Source organism: Ceratotherium simum, chromosome 19 (assembly GCF_057802395.1).
Source record: "Ceratotherium simum simum isolate JZ-2026a chromosome 19, ASM5780239v1, whole genome shotgun sequence".
In the NCBI taxonomy this organism is placed as follows: Eukaryota; Metazoa; Chordata; class Mammalia; order Perissodactyla; family Rhinocerotidae; genus Ceratotherium; species Ceratotherium simum.
Genome location: NC_141918.1, coordinates 31187067 through 31204751, shown reverse-complemented (window position 1 = coordinate 31204751; position 17685 = coordinate 31187067). Strand labels below are relative to the sequence as shown.

Below are 17685 nucleotides of genomic sequence, written 5' to 3'. Positions count from 1 at the left end.
TTTTTTAGTTCTCCAAAGATGGCACTAGCCTTGGGCAGAGCCAAGCCTGGGAAAGTAGCCTGAACCTCTACACTCAGGGAGGTACAAACATAGCAATTAAAAGCTTCAAACCACCAGGGTAGATTCTCTTTAATTCAATTCTCCAAACACCCAGCAGGGCCACGAGAGTACCCTGGGCAGGAAGGAGTCTATTGAAGAAATGCCATCCTGGCCCATCCTAGAGACAGCAACGTCAGAGGGCCTCTCTCTCTCTCTCTGTCTCACACACACACACACAGGCCAGGGGACAGTTTCCCTTCATTGTATGGGAGGGTCTCAGCCTGCCACCATTCCCTGCACCCTTAAAACTAGCAGCAATTGCCCTGGCCTCCTGTCTGTGCCTGAGAGACCTCCCAGCTGGGCCACCACAGCCCCTGTATCATTTCACTTCTTTAGGACAGAAACTGGAGAGACTCGTAACACCAGACGGGTCACAGGGCTAACATCTGTGTAGGGCACACCACCTCCTCTGAAATGGACACCACAGAACAAGCCACTCTTTCCTCACTCTCCATGCCCCACCCCACCTCCCCCCTCTACTTCCATCATCTCTCTTTTTCTCTCTCTTCCACTCCTTTCTTTTTCTCCCTTTCTTAGTTGTGTAGCTTTGAAGGCCTGGAGCAGAGGGGTGGGTTGCAGTAAGAAATCATGAAACTTTAAGCCCACTTTGGACTCTGCCTCTATTTCCCTTCTGGAAAATGAGAGTATTAACATTTGCCAATTTCCTGACTCGAGGCAGCATCTGTGGTTCTGATACGTGCTTTGTGGTTGGTAAGGTGTGTGCTCCATTTCTGGGCTCATCATGACAGCTTTATGAAGTAAGGAGTTCATGAAGTGGACTTTGCAGACAGGGAAACTAACACCCACAGAAAGGGAAGTGACTCACTCAAGGCCACACAGTGTTTAGTGGCAGATCCAGGACTAGAAACAAGTCTTCCAACCCGTATTTGCCATGACATTTGAGTTCTTTGTGATAATGATAATGATTCTATGGTACACAGGACGGAGGACATGGACCATGAGCATGCCTGCTGCCAACAGAACCTGAAGAACATCAAAGAAAATGAGAGCAGAAAAACCGTACGAGTTGGTTACCTTTTATGCTTAATTATATGCAATGTAATTATACTGATGGGGCTTATCAATATGTCAAATTTTGTTTTATGTTGTTATATGATAAAAAACCAACACCCTACAGAGTGTAGCCAATGGGCTGTGTATAAAGAGAAAGGACTTTTGACGAAGGGCTTGCTGCTGACTTGCTGGAAGCGTGCTGCCGTACTTCACGGGCTCTCTCTCTGGTGATCCTCACAACCCACAACACAGGCAGCCTTGTTCTCATTTCACAAATGAGAAAGCAGAGGCCCAGGGACGTTAACTGACTCTCCTATCATCATTCAGCTGGTGAACGGCAGGGCTGGGTTCAAATCAAGGTCTGTCAGCCCAAAGCTGAGTTTCTCTCCCCTCCTCCAGGACTCCGGCTCCCCAGAGACATAAAGGCCTTACTTGTAAAGCGACTCAGTTTCCTCTTTTGTAAAAGCCTGCCTCCTGGTTTCTGCATTCACTAAAGAGAGGCCCCTCTCTTATCCCAGGTGCCATGTACAGTAGGGCAGGAGGGCTCACAGGGTGCCAGCTGTGGGTGGTGTTAGAGCTTCTCCTTTGGAGGAGCAGGTTCCCTCCACTTGGGAGGAGGAGCCATGGGGGCAGCCCTTCTCTGAAAGCTGGAAGCCTTGCCCAGGGGCACTGGTGGGTCAGGGCCTGGCTCAGGAGCAGCACCACTCTCCCCATGCCCAGCTGGGCTGTTCTCCAGCTGGTTGTGCAATCTTGCTATGAATATATCTAGGTGTGTGGTTTGGTGCCAAAGAGACCAGACTTGTTTCCTTTGGGTGACAGCTCCCCTCTGGAATTCTGGGAGGTGAAGGAGTGCAGCTGTGAGGCCAGGCTGCTGACCCTGAGGTTGGGCAGTCCAAGCTGGTGGCGTGAGGGGAGGAGCCTGTGGCCAGACTGGATGGGCAGGTTGGCAGCATGACTCTTTAGCGGGCTGGCACAAGGACGGGTGTTCAGCTTTGAGTGCCGAGAGCTCCTCTCCCTCCCCAGCGGTCACCAGGCCACCCTGAGTCTACCTCCTAAGCCCCTCTCCCATCCCCAACTCCTCACTCTCACCAGGCCCTCATTACCTTAGATGTGGACTTAAAACAAAGGAGCTTGGAGCAGGAGAGGGGAAAACAGACTTGCAATTTAATTTTCACAACATTAAAAATATGAAGCTATGGGAAAACAGGGATTCTCATATATTGCTGGTGTTGTGAATTGGTCCATTGGAGGGCAATTTGGTCCATCTCTATCAAAATTGCAAATGTATACATACCCTTTGATCCAGTGATGCCACGTTTGGGTATTAATCCTACAAAGATTCTTGCACATGTATGTAATATATGTATATGGTTATTCACTGCAGTGTTGCTGATAATAACAAACATTTAGAAACAATGCAATGTCCAGTGTCTGTCGATAGGGGACTATTGATTAAATGAATTACGATACAATAATACAATGGAATACTATGCAACTATAAAAATGAGGAGGCTTTCTATGTACCAACATTTCCTCCATGTGTGAACAAATCATTAACAAAGCAAGATGCTGAACAGTATGTATAATGTACTTTTTGTAATAAAAAGAGGAAAATAAGAATCTGTGTTTTTATTGCTTGTAGATGCATAAGAAATGCTGGAAAGATACACAAGAAACTTTGGGGTGGGAGGAACTAGGCAGAGAACCAGACAGGGATGGGAAGAAAACATTCCCTGTATCTATATGCTTTCTGGCTTTTGAATCATGTGAATGCATTACCTTTCAAAATATTTAAAAATACAGTGCAACAAAATGAAGATAATTTTGACAAAGAATTTCCATAACCCAGTTGTGAGAATACAACGGACATTTGTCTTCTGGGGACAGGTCCCAGCATGAGAACCCTCTCCTTACTTGGGGGGTTACCCAATGGGTGCATCTTGGTGGGAGGAAGAGCCCTCCCTCCCCAAATGGAGGGGGCCAGGGTTTCTGAGCCCCTACCAGCTGGGGCTCGAGCAGCAGGTGGCTCAGGTGCCCTCTGACTTTGCATTTGGAGGGAGTGACTGAGGAACATTTAAATCTTATTCATGGTGACAACAGTTGAGGTCCCGAGTCTAGTGTTGAGGCCCAAAGTGTCCAGGACACAAGAAGTATTTCAATTTTTACATTTTACTTTTTAGTACCTCTCCCCAGGCATAGTTTATGCTGGCATGTGCTATTTCTATTCTGCTTTTTATTTTTCTTCTATCAATATATAAGGTTATAATATAAGAGCAATGGATAATTACATTTTTAAGAGTGCATCTGAGATGAGCATTTGCTATGTATATGAATAGTTGTCATAATTATTGTTTTAATAGATGCATATATTCCTTTGTTCTGATTAGGTATTTCATATACTATGATATTCAAGATGTTAATAGGAGGAAATTATGGAAACCCAAAGTTATGAAGACACAACTTTGCCATGATCCTACCATATTCATTTATCAGATTTCTTTTAAACAGTACAGTTACGTCATTATCTCCACTTTTGTTCCCCAATACCTTCTCCCAGTTATTCCTTATGCCCTCCAGTCTCAGAAGAGGAGTCAAAGCTAGCCTCTCCACCTAGGCTCTTCAGAAACTACAATTATCTTTATAAAAGTAACACGCTCCCATTTTGATAAATTAAAATAGTACACAAGGTGAAGAGTTGAAAGCCCAAGTCCCATACCTCTGTCCCCTAGACTTAACCATTACCAAGTTTCTAGTGATTTCTTCTAGATCAGGGCTTCTCAACTCAGTTGGAAAGTTACAGAGCTGCTGAGCTACGGATCCCTCAGCCCTTGGGGGCAGCCTGTAGGGCCTGTGCCTGCGAGAGGACTGAGACCTGGAGCAGCTTTCTCTGTCAACCCAGGGGCCACATAAACATCATTTTCTGTGGGTAGCATGTTGTGAAGATAGTTCTAGAATAACCATGACTTCTCATTTCTTCAACATCCTCCTTCTAGGATCCACCTCCACAGTGTGCCTGAGGGCCCACCCTGATCAGGTCCCTGCCCTGCTGGCTTCCCATTCCACTAGCAGAATCCAAGCGACTTGGTCTGGAATTTTCTGGCGGCCTACTTTTCTTGCCTGACTTCTCACCTGTCTTCTTTGAGCTCTTTAAGTCCCAAACAAACCCACTACTGTTTCCTGAATACGTTCCAATCTTTCTTGCCTCCAGCCTTTGTCCCCGAGACTCATTACTTCAGCTAGAAAGCCTGATCCACCTCCGCCTTTCTACTCAAAAGTTCACTTCCTCTGGGCTACCTCCACTCTAATTTCTCTGTCCCTCCATAACACCCTTAAAGCATCCATGGGATTCATCCACTCAAGAACTCATGCCAGCAGGCCCACATATTTCAGTTCAGACGCTTTACGCTCGTGTCCCTAGGATAAACACAGTGACTGGCACACAGTAGATGCTGGTGGGATGGATGAACTCACAGCGGAGTTCCTGTACCAATATTAAGGCATTGAGATTTTTCTTCCCCGAGTGGGAAGAAAAGTGGGGATGATTGCAGTGTTTCTAGCAAGTCCTCAGAGAAGGAGGGCAAAAACAAAGTTTTGGACTATTACTATGTGATAGCCATTAGGCAGAACTACATACACACACAATCTAATTTTCTTCAGATCTAAATATTGCTGATAGTCTTCTTTTAACAAATGAGGAAAATCCAGGTGGAAGGACTCCTCTTCCTCCAGCTCCAAATGTGTCCAGTCTTCGGAACTCAGCACAGTTGCTTCTCTTTGGAGATGGAAGCAGAGCGGGGAGGGGGCTGTGCTCCCCTTCTGAATGCTCCTCTTCACCTCCACACTTCAAATACCCTTCCAGTTCCCACCACAGGCTGAGCTGAGAGGCACCCAGGGTGCCACAGACCTCCCCCACCGCCATCTCCCTACTTTTCCACGTCCTAGGGCAGTGGGTGAGGGGGGTGGAGGGTCTGGCAGGTAGTGGCTATGGATTCTACCTTCCTCCCCCCTTGACCCTTGTATTCCAAGGTGGTGTGGGTGACTTGGTAGGTACATGTCACATTTGCTATCCTAAAGGCTTGTCTTCACTACTTCAACATTTGCGAAATCAAACCTCTAGTGTTTGAGAGATGAACTAGTCCAAATTCTTCCTCTTTTGAAGCAGGGAGTCAGCAAGAATTAGCTCTTTACTCGCCCAGGTGGAGCAGATAGAGTATACCTGGAGGATGAACTTATGGAGGGCAGGGCACAGTCCTAGTTCTCTTGGTGCCCATTACACGGTCTGGCCCACTGCCACAATTGAGATCGACTTAGTAATTGTTGATCACTAAGTTTAATTAGTTTTTGGTTGTAGAGAACTCTATTAAGAATCTTGTGATAGCTGGTATTGGATTTCCATCTTTAATCTTTTGGGAGACAAAATCAAAACTGGGTGGCAATGTCAAATGAAATACCTTCTGCCAGCTGGCTTTGGTATTAGACGTTGAGGTTTTATCTACAGGTAATTAAAACAATGGTAAGGACAAACTTAGAAAAGTATGACTCTCCACCAGTGTAGAATTGATCCCAAAGGGCAAACTTCAAGATATTTTTCACCTACTTGATCCAAGAGTCCATCATGTTGCTTGGGACTTGGAACCAAATCTTAGAGGGTTTCTATAAGCTGAATAATTTTTATAACACATCTATTAAAATGAAAAACACAACTCAAGCTACTAGGAATAGTTTTACAATGGGGTGGAGTTCCCCCTAACTTGGCTGCGAGTTAAACGTGTACACAGAAAAAATATTTACGCTGTTGTCACCAGAAGACTGAAGTACTGTGCTTGACTTTCGATATGCAGGAGGGCACTGTCGATGACCGAGTCACCTGCTGGACTCACGTGAGGAGGACCTCATTAGGGCCAACACTTAGCTGGGCAAAACCTCTGACACTCAGTGAAGGCAGAGAGTCTATATCCCGCCTCCCTATTTAGAAGCTCCTCCAGGGCGACATGACTCAGCGCACGCCAAAAGTGGCTATCAGCCATCATGAACACACCATCAATCTGCTTTTATTAAATTGTCTGGTTGTCTGTGGAGGTCAAAAGTGGGCCAGAGAAAAAGTCTGCTTGACTCATTTACTTTGGAAATCTCACGATAGAGTATCTCAGCTTTGTGCCTCTCCTAGCCTGTGAAGTAATTCCACGGGAAGACCTGGAGATAAACTCAGCTATTTCATTTCTGGGGTTAAACAAAGGGGGAGGGAGAACAAAGGATTTCTTGGAATAAGATAGAGTGTCATTGATGCTTTATTTACATGCGTCATCATCTCTTTTACAAACTAGATTACAGTTTTAAATGGAATACACAAAGCAATATCTACAAACACCAAGGGAAGTAAGTACTGAGTCTCTATTTCATTTGGAAAGGGGAAGAATCCCAAATCAAACTGGTTTTGATTCTTGAGAAGAAAAGTGGTAGAGTTAATTCATGGCAACATATGGTTAGACAAGATCCTCAGTAAGAACGCAATATGATAGTGTTCGCCTTGAAAGAAAGGATGAGGTGCTTCAAACCAAAGTGTCAGCTGCTTGACTCTTAGGTGTTTGAATATGGCCATGCACCATATTTCATTCTAGTTTGTATGGGGTATGAGCAAGAAATTGAAACAGATAAGACAGTTTTACAGATACTGTATACAGATTTTTTTTTCCATTCATGCAACTTTTTTTCTTAAAAAAAGTTAAACATGTGAAGCCAAAACGCACAATACATTTTTTATTTTTAATATTAACTAATTTTTCTGGTCCTCCTTCACATCTGTTTACATTTCCCGTGTACCTCATGTGCTAGGACAAGTATATGAGAGAAGACTGATTGCCAGGCAATGAAATAATTTTAGAGAAATAAGTGACCAGACACACAGTTTTTTAAAGCAGCCACACAAGTATTTCTGGAGTGTGGCAAAGGCCTCGGAACCAATCATTCATCAAAGAAAAATACATAAAAATAAAACTGAACAAGAGTAAATATTTCATTCATTCAACCTGCATAACATGTTACCCACGAAAGATTTAGTTCCGATATAATAAACTCTTGTCAGTTACTTGGGCATCTGCTTTCGGCTCTTGTTTGACAGACATGATTTCACAAAGCCTCCACTTTCCCTGCCTCGTGCCTGCCTCCCCCCGTCTCCAGGAGAGGCTGGCTTTCTGGTACCTCTTTGCCAGTGACTGTATTTCTACAAAAAAATTTGCTTAATTTTTTTTAAAAAACGTTATGCCTAATCATACAATGTTCCCCAAATACAGCAGGAAAAAGGAAATCAGAGTTCACAGCTGTCAGGGTTTTGTTTCTGCTTTGAGAAAGGGTAACATTTTTCTTTCCCCCACCAGCCCGTGGCATCAGCAAACAAATGAGACTGGCTGTCTGCTTAACTCTTGATGGTCCTTCCAAGAGATTCAAATGTTCCTTATTCTTTAAGTGGGGTTCTTTAGATCGAGGCCAAGTCTGTCCCTACCATCTTTAACAAGTTCAGAAGCCACCTGAAATGACACCCTGAGACTGGGCATACCTGTCCTGAGCAGTGGGCCATGAGGGCTTCTCCTCAGGGTAGGGGAGTGACACACACGTAATGCCAAAACTCAACACACAGACAGACACACACATCAGTCAACTTTGGACTACGTGTGTGCACGATCCTCCCGTTAACAGGAAAGACAAACTTCTGAAATTTTTCAAAATATGTGTTTCAGCAATCATCATATTGCAGAGGAAGCAATACAGGAAATCGACCTCAGATTCATTCCCAGTTACCGCGGTACGCTGAACCTGGCAGTCAGTCCTCACACCGGACAGTGAAGGCTTGTGATAAAGCTCTTTTCTAACTTTGGTAAAAGGGATCCGGTCCTGGAGTCCTGAAGAGAACCACAGGGCCCCAGAGTGCATGTCATGTTTTCAACATTAGTAACTCTCCTTTCTAATTTCCCATCAACAAGTGGAAGGCTCCCTAGAGCAGCTTATTTAGAGGCTGAGGGTAGCTTTGGATAGTTCTCATTGGGCTGCAAACATTACAGCTGCTGCCCTCGGAGGCTCCTAAGTATTCCTCTGAGATGCTCCAGATCAGGAAACTGTGAGGGACCCGTGACACTCACCTCCACATGGTGGCCAACAGTTGGCCCTTCCTGAAAGCAGGGTCTCAATATAAGACAGAGGGCTCAGGTCACACCTCTACCCAGTCTAACTGCCTGGGAACTCAGTTAGTCTACGGGAGCTGGCCTCTGGGTGGGTGGCCAGCTGAAGGTGACCAAGGGTACGAGTGGGGCTGCCATGATCCTAGACGGGCCTAACTATTTCATTCTTGCCTGACCCCCTCCTGGGATGGATGCTGGCACTTGACTTTGCCCTGATTTCAGATCTCCAGAATGCTCTAAATGTAGAAGCTGTTTGAATTAAAGAAAAAAAAAAAAAAAATTCAAAGCACCCTTCCCCCTCCATTTGGCTGATCTGCTCCATGGCTGCCCTGCTCTCATACTGCCTCTGTCCCTCCCTCAGCTGTTTTAGATTAAATTATAATCTGGTTCTGGGACATTTTGTAAGGCATTCTGCCTGAAATCTAACAAACGTTGGGAAAAAAAGAGAATAAATGAGATGCCACATGTCTGAAAGGAATTCAACATTTTAAAGTCAAAACACATTTGAGGGTTGCCTTTCTTTCTCCCAAAGTAGCTCCCAGGGTCTATAAAACTGCAAAGGCAAATTACTACTTTTCAGTTTGCTTGTTTCTTCGAGCTCAGGAGAGAAATTCTCAAGGCCCTCCTGTTGGAAGCACTCTGGATTCTCCCTTGCATCCGATAACCCCCTCACCTCCCCACCCCAGCTACTGTCGCTGTCTCTGAACTGCTTCTCCCTCCAACCAGGGCAGCTGCACTTGGGAACCCAGAGAGGCAGCCCTCTTTCACTGACACCGGACAGTTCTTGTGTACAGCAGACTCCCAAAGAATCGAGGCAATGGCTAGCATTATTACAAAGGAATATAGTAAGCAAAAGTCTGTCTCACTGACAAGCAGACCACGTGAATAGAATACATATTTTAAAAAATTATATGTACTTTTAAAATGAAGATTATAAACTTGTAGCAGTTTAGAAAAGGCGATATGCTACAGGTCTACCATAACCACAATTGCACGACAATTTACAGATTCAGGAAAAGGCAGGGTGAAATCAACAGGGCCATCAAACAGGACAACCCAAGCGAGGTGGGCGAGACGTGTGACAATACCAAATGGAACTTTCATGATGCTAGGAGCTGTTATCACCACCAATGTCACCCCCAGAAGAATTATAAAGCAAAGGTACACAAGGGGGCCCCTGGTGGCCGGTGTTGGGTGCAGGGGGTCAGGTGGCACGTCTGTGTTGGTGGGAGGGAGTCAGTGCCCACTGCACGGTGCAAGCATCTGCGAGAACTCATGCAGGCAGGTCTGTGCTGAAATACTAGCCTGTATTCCTAACGTCCATGCAGAATGTTCCATTTTTGTACTGTACATGAATAAAATATATTTATACATTTATATGCCTAATGCTTTTTATGCAAAGAAAAGAGTCTTCATATACCACTTTGGAGAAGTATGCATATGCTGTGCTAATCAGAGCATCCCTACACCAGTTTCATATGTACCAAAGGTGTTCCCAACTATTCTGTCTACCAAAGAGGGTCACTAAGATAATCACACTTCCCGGGTTAAACAGAAAGCACCTATACAGCACCATAACTTTTTGAAAACAAAATAAAATGAAATCCACTGAAGCAAGAAAGTGGGAGAAAAAAAGTCAAAACTGCCCTATTTTGTACTTCCATCGTGTCACTTGTACAATTACAATCTAAGCTTATATATATATAAAAAAAATCAGTTTGTATGCTATTGCCTGTCACTCATACACATCTAGTGGATCAGATTATACACAGCAAAGCTGAAAATAATCAAGGGTGTGTATTTAGGAAAATAGTGACTTGGGTTTGTACTTTTCACATATTTCTCACCGCAGGCTTAATGCTCACCTGTTAAGTTCATTTCTTCTGCAAAGCAAAACAGGACTACTTTTTTTTCCTTGTCTTTTCTCCTAAAAACTAAATCCTTTAGTGGCATTTGGCAACGAGTGGACAGCTGAGCTGATTTCTTCCTTGAAAAGATCCTAATTTCTAACCAACACACCATCACTGTTCACTGCATTAGCTGAGGATACTGACAGGAGACCACAGGCCCTATGGATCTGGCAACTGCAGACCAGGTGTGGGGGATCTCGGCCCCTGAACACCCCGACTCATTCCTGAAACACACTGGGTCGGACGCCGAGCTCCATCCGTTCTGCCTGTGCAGGGTTCAGTCTTGGACTGGTGCACACAGCAAACAGTTGTGCCATTGTTCAGTTTCTAGAAAAGGATAGTTTTCTACCAAACAAAAGAAGAAAGAAAATCCCCCTCTAGTTTATGTAATTTGTTAGTTTATGAAGTTCTACGGGCTCAAATGCTTGTGACGCCCAAAGCCAGAATGGTAACTGGTACAACATTTTCCTTCTGTTTTTAAATTTGTCAGGGTAAGGATGATTAACATTTTAACATAAAAATACTGCAAGTTAAAGCATGTGAAAAACTCAAAGTCAAAGGAAAACAGACACAAAAACAACACTTAGAACATCCCATAAACCATCGAGATATTAAAACACCACGGCATTGCCCAAGGGGGCTCACGGTGTGCTCTGGACGAGGGTGGGTGGTGCTAACAGGGTGCTTGTCCTTCGCTGGCAGATGGCTCATCACCCCATACAAGGAAGAGTTTGCATACTGTAGAGAGTTCAGTTCCAAGGGTAAGTGCTTCACCCAGGGTAAGGGGCCATTAACAGTCTCTGCTGGGTTAGGAAAATGGTGCAGGATTCACAAAGGTGTTAAGCTGTAAACGGTATCACTGTCCACTTGCTGAGAGCAGATTTGGCAAAGGGTTTTTCTCTGTAGGTCTTGTGTCAGTTTGAGGGTCTACAGGAGGAGAAAAGAAAACCAGAGATGATTAAGGACATTCAAATAGCAAGAGTGGGCATCTCAGGCTCACACTTCATCAGCTTCCCGTCTCCTCACCCAGCTCCGAGCCAAGGGGACTCAGAGTAAAGCTGTGTTGCTTCAAAAATCCTTCAAACCTAATGACAAAGCATGGAGAATACTTACCTTCTTTCTGTGCTGGATTACAAAATGCCCTCCAGTTGAAAAGCCTAGAGAAAATGGGGCCATTCACTTCCGGAGGTTAACAAAGAAAGGCAAATTAGGGGTGCTGTAGTGGGTCCTTTCAAGTTAGGGATGTCCAGGGTGCAGGTGGGGTTTTGCTCTAGACTTCTGGATTGCGGGTTTCCTGGGACACAGGACTTTCATGCTAAAACCAGGGAAGTTGGTCACCCTAAGCAGACCAGCTATGCTTTTCTGGTTCTACCCGGCTGGCTATGTGGACCGACCTTGTTAACCGCCCCTTCCATTAACATCCCAATACCAGGGGAGATGAAATGGCCACTTGCCACAAAGGCTTAAGCAGTCTGTGCTGCTGGGTGGGGTAGTCTTGCCTTCCCTCACTATCAAGTAATCTCTGAGTGGGCTGTTTTAGGAATTGGCTTTTTGTATTAAAAATCTGCAGACAGGGGCCGGCCTGGTGGTGTAGCGGTTAAGTTTGTGTGCTCCGCTGCGGCGGCCCGGGGTTTGCAGGTTCAGATCCCAGGCGCGCACCAACGCACCGCTTGTCAAGCCGTGCTGTGGCGGCATATAAAGTAGAGGGAGATGGGCACAGATGTTAGCCCAGGGCCAACCTTCCTCAGCAAAAGAGGAGGATTGGCAATAGATGTTAGCTCAGGGCTAATCTCCCTCACAAAATAAATAAATAAATAAAAAATCTGCAGAGAAAAAAAATTATATACCACACATATGGCCAAAAAAACCTCCCACAAAACATCCCTATAACAGTTAACAACATTATTATTATTTTGCCTCCAACAGTCTTCAACGTAAGGCACAAAAGAGGTCCTCTCAGAGCATCTGAATTTATACAAGTCTTATCAGACTTCATGGGACCACTGAAGTAGAAGACTAAAAAAATATATACTCATAGAGATGTAGCTAAAGGAAGTGAGACGACAGGCCTCAAGACATGAGACCTTTTGTTTACGGAGACAGCGTCAGCTGTCCTGGTAGAAAAAAAAATGGCTCTAGGCCAAGAAATAGATAGAAAAGTGGCAGTGAGGCAACAGGAACTCACGATCTTCTCGCCAGATCAGGTTAACAGTAATGAAAAATGCATCCCTAAGCTCACACACACAGGTTACGGGACATCTGCTTCTCCCCCCTCTAGAGGAGATATTATTGTAAGTTCATTGGGAATTTTCACAAGTATATTGTGACTTCAATCTCTTCTGTGGCTGGATGGGCTGGCCATCTTACCTCTCACTACCAATATTCAGAAAGATGGCAGGGCGTGCTATCTGTAATGTTCCACACCCACGGTCACAGTTCCCCTTGTCATGGCTCCAAATAGAAGAACTCAGGTTGTTTTATCGGAGGCAGAGACAATAAAGCAGGAAAAGGAGGCTCCTTCTTCCCACCCATTCCCAGTCTTTAGTTTCCCTGGCTGATGGCTTTTTTGGAGGTATTCTGCTTTGTAAGGGTATCAGACATTATCCTGGACTATTTGATAATGGCCTGTTGATTTCAGAGGCAGAAAAAGCTAAACTAGATACAGATCTCAGTCTCCGTGAGGAATTTAGCCTGCTAGGACCAGTGCTATTCTAGCAACTCCACCTGGCACCCCTGAGCATGACGGACAGGGTGCAGATAGGGTGCTTTGGAAGGAGATTCGTTTTTTTCCCTTCACAATAACACTTAATAAACCACAATCTAACATCACTATGCAATTAGTCATCAGGGGACTCTGGTCCCCAAGTCCCGATCCTGACTTACCGTAAGCGCCACAGGAGAAGCTGTAAAGTATTACCTAATTCAGACCCCATCCCCCTGTTCCCTCTGGTGTTAATTATTCAGCCACGGAAACCAGTGCGTACTGGAAAGGTGGCACACTTCATTCCCCAAATACAGCCTGCTCTAATGCAGGCACCGGGTCAGCACGTGAGGGAAGGAGGCAGAGGGCACCTCCACCCCCCAGCATGGCATCATTCTAAGCAGAACAGGGCAGTAGCCCTGGAACCAGGGGCAGGAGGCCCACACTGAGCAGTCTAGAGCAACAAGCAACAACAATCCCCAGGCCAAATACCCATTCCTTCATCCAAAGACCAGAATCTTCAGGGGATTTCATCATTAAAAAGGAGACACACTCATCATCACTCTTTCCCCTTCTGCAGAATAGGCTTGGGGCCCTTGTGACGCTATGTCCTAGAGCTCCCCAGGGGGCTCACAGGCTATGCCCCCCAGCTGGCTCAGGAACCGGGCTTCGTGCCTAGAGGATAAGGTGGGAGAGGTCCAGGCCCAGGTTTACAGGGAGCTCTCACAGGGGGCAAATTTAATAAAGAAACTCCCACTCCACAGAACAGAAAGGTGCCTTGTTTTCTCTGTGATAGAAGGAAAATAGATTGTAAAGTATTATGAAAACATAAAGGAGCCAGATAAATGTTGAACAGAAATACAATCATCCTTCCAAGAGGAACAACAGAATACCATTCACTAGGAAGACCTTACGATGAAAAATAGTCCTTAGGAAAGCAGCTCCTCATCTGCCTTCGATTTTTAACCGCTCTTTGGTGCCTCAATGTTTGCACATGTTTATCTGACTCCATCAAGGCCTGAAAGAATAGAGTGAGCACATGAAGTGATGAGACCGGCTACTGAGCTGGGGATTTAATGATACTGAGGTTGGGTACAAGTTTCGTGGGTTTCAGTGACGCTCCCACCATTCTTACATTGTTTAAAGTAAGATGTTTTAGTTAACTGTGAGGTTTATGTGTATATGTTGATGCCCTTCTAAGTTTAAAAACACATCAGATTAAGAAAACTTTTGGAAGGAAAAGGAAGCACACAGCTGAAGGGAATTACGGCTATCACCTTCCGGTTACTAGGCAACAGGATAACTAACAATAAACGTGAAAATGTCCTGTCCCATCAGCGACTTTTATTAATAGGAAGGAGATCCCCTCCCTCTCCCTCCCAGCTCAATAAATGAGTTTGAAATCAGGCTGTTGATGCAAGGAAAATGAAATGGGGAAACCAAATGACAAGGCTCATTCTAAAAATAATCTATGGATGCTGTCATCCTGTCTCTGGTGAGAGCAAATCCCTCTCTAGTCTCGGCATCTACAGGGAAGAGAAGTTCCTGCCTCATTATCACACTAAATCACATGATGTTCTAAGGGCAATGCTTCCAAAAAACTCTACACAAAACATAACAACCCCAACCAACTTTACTCGGGGAGTAAAACATAAACGTTCCTACTGCTGTCCTTCCAAGACTTAACTCCACTGTGACAGATTTCAATATCTCAGCAGTGTTTTTATCTTCTCGGCAGAGAGGAGAGGAACAGGACCCCAGTACCAAATAGGACATGGAAGGAAAAAGAGCCAGGAGAATGAAACTCTTGCATCCACAAATTCATGAAGGTGACCACTGCTTTTCCAGCTAAAACTAAAAGATACTTGGAGGGAAGTCTGCCTGAAAAATAAAATTAAAGTGAAGCACCACTTTCCTCACTCTTCAAACATAATTTAAGCCAAACTTGCAACTCCTGGGGCGAACTGGGAATGAAATATGGAACATTCAGGATAGAAAAGGAAAAGGACTGATGGTCACTCAATCTGACAGGGAAGCCTCATGTGGAGTTCAGAGAACAGGTGTGGGTTTCCGAATATGATAGTTTCTACCCCTGAGCAGAAAGCAAAGAAACGCCTGCCTGCGGCCATCTCTGCTTCACCCCCAGAAGGATCTAACGGACCCCAATCCATCATGAGTGACAACCATCTGCCCGCATCCACCAAGGCTACTGTAGCTGGTGTCACCCCGGGGAAAACAGCATTTTTGCAGGTCTTGGGATAGGCAACCACGTCTAATTTGGGAGTGCCAAAATGGCAGCAGTTCCTTTAGAGTTCATCTTCACAGCCAAAACAGAGCAGCTCAAGAAAACACCTAAAGTTCACAACATTCTGCCTCAATTTGGTAATTTTTCAGCATCTTCTAGGTTGGAATGGCAGTGAAGAGGACTTAGGGAAGTGCATGAAAACCAGCCTGGTGATCGCTGACAGCTGGTTGGCCAGTGAAAACCCAGCCCTCTGCCTGCGACACTGGGCAGAGCCATCCTCCGTGACCGCCAGAGAAGGGGAGTTAGGAGTGCAGCTCTATAAAAATACATTTTGGCAAATGCCGTCAACTTGCCATTTTAGACACTGAATAGTTTATGAGGGAAACAGAACAGGTATGGAAGTTTTGGCCAGGCTGGAGGCCAAACTGGTATTCAGTTCAGGAGCCTCCCTAAAGGAAAGTCAAGTTTTCAGGAAATGCAGCCCAGAGGCTCCATGCTTTCTAATGGGCAAGCCTCATACTTAGGGACAAAATGAGAATGTTATAGAGAAGCTCAAAATAAGAAGCTTTTCATGGCAAAGGTGGCACTCAAGAAGACACTGGAGGGCCGGCCCCATGGCTCAGCGGTTAAGTGCGTGCGCTCCGCTAGTGGCGGCCCGGGTTCGGATCCCGGGCGCGCACCAACGCACCGCTTCTCCGGCCATGCTGAGGCCGCGTCCCACATACAGCAACTAGAAGGATGTACAGCTATGACATACAACTATCTGCTGGGGCTTTGGGGGAAAAAAGGAGGAGGACTGGCAATAGATGTTAGCTCAGAGCCGGTCTTCCTCGGCAAAAAAAGAGGAGGATTAGCATGGATGTTAGCTCAGGGCTGATCTTCCTCACAAAAAAAAAAAAAAAAGATGCTGGAAAGACACAAAATAGATATACTATTTTTTTTAAAAAGCTTATAGTCTGTGTAAAAGCTTGACTCGTCTAAGTACTCCTTTCTGCTATCTCCCAGTAATTCCCGGGCTTTTCAAGAGGGCAGGTGAAGCCTGTCTCTGAAGGCTGGTGATAGGCCCCTGAAGAGCCTTTGTCTGCAGGACACTTCATAACCTGGACCTAGTGTGGACTGCCCTCCAGCCAGCTTTGTGCTGTGCTGATAAACACAGGGGAACCTCACGAGGAGAAGCAGCCATCGTGGCACTTCACATTTGAGGGACAAAGAGCAGGGGGCCCTGCAGAGAGGCACCCACTTTCCTGTCGTCTAAACTGTACGATTACTGACGGTTAATGTAAGTTTAACTTAAGAATGTCTTTATATTGGGGCAGGGATTATGTTAACCAATATTCTTTGCACATCCAGAGTGGAATATGTTGACTGACACGGTGGAAATATGATACCTATTAATTTACTGTCAATAGCAAAGTTGTAGAGATTTCATATTTTCTTAAGATTCTTAAGATTTTTCAGACCACATAGAACAGCATGTAAAGTTTTGGATTACGTTATTTTATTTTTTTAGTTTTTTTGGTGAGGAAGATTAGCCCTGAACTAACATCTATTGCCAATCCTCCTCTTTTTGCTGAGGAAGATTGGCCCTGGCCTAACATCTGTGCCCATCTTCCTCTACTTTATATGTGGGACGCCTGCCACAGCATGGCTTGGTAAGTGGTGCATAGGCCTGTACCCAGGATCCGAACCTGTGAACCCTGGGCCACTGAAGCGGACCGAGCGAACTCCACTACGCCACTGGGCTGGCCCTGGATTACATTCTTTTAAAGAACCACGTTTAAGGCAAAAGCCTTTAAGGGGTGTTGGATCCTCTCTGGACTCATGGTTATTTAAACTTAATTATAATTTCCCCAAAGCTCAGCTGGCAGAGACCTCTGGGGTCAGGCTCCACTACGCACTACTGCTCACGGGAGCAAGCCCACCTCGGCGGATGGGTCAGGTTCAGTCACACTCTGCCTGGTTTGCACGCCCCGCCCACGTGAATCACCCCCATACATCAGACGGCTCCTCCAGCCCCACCTCCTCCAGGCTGTCCTCCTCCAAACTCCTAAGCCACTCACCTGGCACTTAATCATATAGTGCCCGGAATGGTTATTTTTTCATAGACATTGAACTCCTGATATGTGGAACTCCTTGAAAGCAAAGCAAAGTTTTCAAAGCAAACGCTTATGGAGCACCTATTTTTTTTTTTTTTGGTGAGGAAGATCGGCCCTGGGCTAACATCTATGCCCATCTTCCTCTACTTTATATGGTATGCTGCCACAGCATGGCTTGACAAGCGGTGTGTCGGTGCACGCCCAGGATCCGAACCAGTGAACCCCTGGCCGCCGCAGCGGCGGAGCGCGCACGCTTAACCGCTTGTGCCACCGGGCCAGCCCCCCAAGCACCTACTATTTTAAGAGCACTGTGTTAGACATGGTATTTGCCCTCAAGAAGTGTATATTCCACTCAGGGACACAACATTTTCTTAATATCCCAAGTAGCCTGGAAAGTTGAAATACAGTCATGTGTCACTTAACGATGGGGATATGTTCTGAGAAATAC

At 45.4% G+C, this 17685-nt stretch overlaps 1 protein-coding gene across 2 annotated transcripts in view; it reads right to left on the bottom strand.

Moving 5' to 3' along the window:
- Positions 1-6328: 6328 nt before the first annotated feature.
- Positions 6329-17685, bottom strand: part of FOXO3 (forkhead box O3) — a 125011-nt gene continuing 113654 nt past the window's right edge. For both annotated transcript variants that reach the window (XM_087443966.1, XM_087443967.1), the window contains exon 4: positions 6329-11122. The gene's annotated coding sequence lies outside the window, so the exon portion shown is untranslated. The remainder of the gene's footprint in view (positions 11123-17685) is intronic.